This window comes from Hordeum vulgare, chromosome 1H (genome assembly GCF_904849725.1).
Source record: "Hordeum vulgare subsp. vulgare chromosome 1H, MorexV3_pseudomolecules_assembly, whole genome shotgun sequence".
Lineage (NCBI taxonomy): Eukaryota > Viridiplantae > Streptophyta > Magnoliopsida > Poales > Poaceae > Hordeum > Hordeum vulgare.
The window spans coordinates 36,030,314-36,032,926 of record NC_058518.1 but is presented as its reverse complement, the minus strand read 5'-3'; positions in this window follow the sequence as shown (position 1 = coordinate 36,032,926).

Here is a 2,613-nt window from a genome sequence, read left to right as displayed (position 1 = left end):
CTCCCCGTTGTTCTCCTGATACACGTCTCGGCAATAAGCAGAGAGGATGTGTACCCGGAGAACAACAGGGGAGGCACTGATGAAATTCTGCATCAGATCCGGAGCATAGCATACGGGAAAACAAACCCAATCTACACATACTCGGGATGTCCATGGATAATGTTGGACAATTCGAAAGGATGGCGGTTATAAATATGCAAAGAAATGCATATTTATAGATGTCGCCCTTTCAAACGTGAGACGCAAACTGGTCACGCATACTCATGATTGAAGAAACCTATAGCTAGCAAGTTTCATCGGCACGAAGACCGGGACAGAGAAAATTAAGGGGGTAGGAGGAGAAGTCATTTGTGCTCACCAACAAACGCAAGGGCGGAGCTCGCCCAACGCACGTGGAGGTCGTCGAACAACTGCACATTGAAATTCACACGATGAACACAAATACGATGTTTTTATAATTAACATAATCAGAAAATATGTGACCTAACTCATAATTTACTAAACTATGACCCCGTGGGTTTGTGGAAGGCCGAAAAGCACCTTCTCGTTCAACCGGAGGCAGAAGAGTTGTCGGGGGTCGGGGATTAGTGGCGTCGGGACTTAGTGCCGTCGAGGGTCGGAGGTGTCGGGTGTCAGTGGCGTCGGGGTTCGGGGGTTAGTGGCGTCGGTGGTCGGGAGTCAGTGTCGTCGGGTGTCCAGGGTCAGTGGCGTCAGGGGTCGGTGGTCGGGGGACTTTTCGGTCAATAAGAGGCCCAAGAGGTGTCGGAGGTCGGGGGTTGGGGGTCAGTGGCGTCGGGGGTGGCGTATTCTGCCAGGGTGTCGTCAGGATGTCGTGTCGGGGTTTCGGGCATCGTGTCGGGGTGTCGAGGTGTCAGGGTGTCATTTTCTTCTTCTTCATCTTCTTCTTTTTTCCTCCTCTTCCTTTTCTTCTTCTTCTTCTTCCTTCCTTCCTTTTCTTCTTCTTCTTCTTCTTCTTCTTCTTCTTCTTCCTTCTTTTACATTTCCCTCTTCTTCTTCTTCTTCCTTCTTATCCTTTTTCGTCTTCTTTATTCTTCTCCTCGCTCCTCTTTTTCTTCTTCTTCTTTTTATCGTCCTCCTCCTCCTCCTGTTCTTCTTATTCTTCTTCCGTTATCTACTTATTCTTCTTTTATTCTTCATCTTTTTCTACTTATTTGAATTATGACTATGTAGAATCTAAACCTATCACTAAACCTATATAGCACTAAGCAGCAAAAAAATAACAAAAACAGAATCTACCAATCATTAACTAAAAAAGAATCTACCACTAATTAATAAAATAGAATCTACCTCTAAATTAACAAATCAAATAACTAACTAAACCTACTATTTAACTAAACCTACTATTCAAATCAAATAAAACCTAGGACTAAATCTACTATTTAACTAAAACAACTAACTAAACTACCACTAAATCAAATAACTAAATCAACTAACTAATCTAATTAAATAAAAAAACTCACCTAGCCGGGGAGGAGGGGGCGGGGAGGAGGGTCGGGAGGGGAGGCGGCCGGCTGCCGGGAGGGAAGGCGGTCGGCGGGCGGGAGGGGAGGCGGCCGGCAGGCGGGAGGGGAGGCGGTCGGCAGGCGGGGAGGAGGGTGTGGGGAGGAGGGCGCAGGGAGGAGGGCGCGGGGAGGAGGGGGCGGGAGGGGAGGCGGCCGGCAGGCGGGAGCAGAGGCGGCCGGCGGGCGGGGAGGAGGGGTGCCGCGGGCGGGCGAGGGGAGAAGGGCGTGGGGAGGAGGGGCGGGAGGGGAGGCGGCCGTTGGGCGGGGAGGAGGGGTGCCGCGGGAGGGGAGGAGGGGCGGGGGAGGAGGCGGCCCGCGGGAGGGGAGGCGGGCGAGGGACGAGCGGCTGAGAGAAACTGTTTGAGCGAAGGAGACTGGCCAGCGAGAGTGAGAGGGAGAGGGAGACGGCCGTTAGGGGGGGCTCTCTTTGCCGTCCGCCCCCCGACGGCAAGAGCAGGAGATAGGAAGGCGGGGTAGGGAGACGACCGTTAGGGGGGGGGGGCTCGCTTTGCCGTCCGCCCCGATGGCAAAGAGAAGGAGGGCAGACGGCAAAGGGAGCGCCCGTTATGGGGTGGGAGGGGGTGTGCCGTGGACTCTTTGCCGTCTGCCAGCAGACGGCAAAGACAAGACTTATGGCAAAGAGTATCGTTGCCATCCGTCTGCTCTTTGCCGTCAGTTTTCTGCTGACTGACGGCAAATAGGGTCTTTGCCGTCTGCTGGCTGACGGCAAAGAAGGGGCTGACGGCAAATAACTGAATTCCAGTAGTGTATGTCCACTACAAGAAATAAGCTCGTTTATGAAAAAAAATAATGACGGCGGTTTTATTGGTCATAGATCTATGACTAAAATATACAAAAAGGTCATGAGGTGTCTAAGAGGGTCCAAACCCTAGAAATTTTTGACCATCTCTATCAAGAAGGTCATAATCCCATTGCATAAAATGGTCACTGGCATGTGTAGCTCTATTTATGTCCGCATTATAGGTCCTCCATGACAATATCAAGAAGGTAATAGGCTTAAATAGAGGTTACTAGGCAAACAACTCAACAATTTTGCCTACGTGTCTTGTATATATTGGTGTTGACAAGG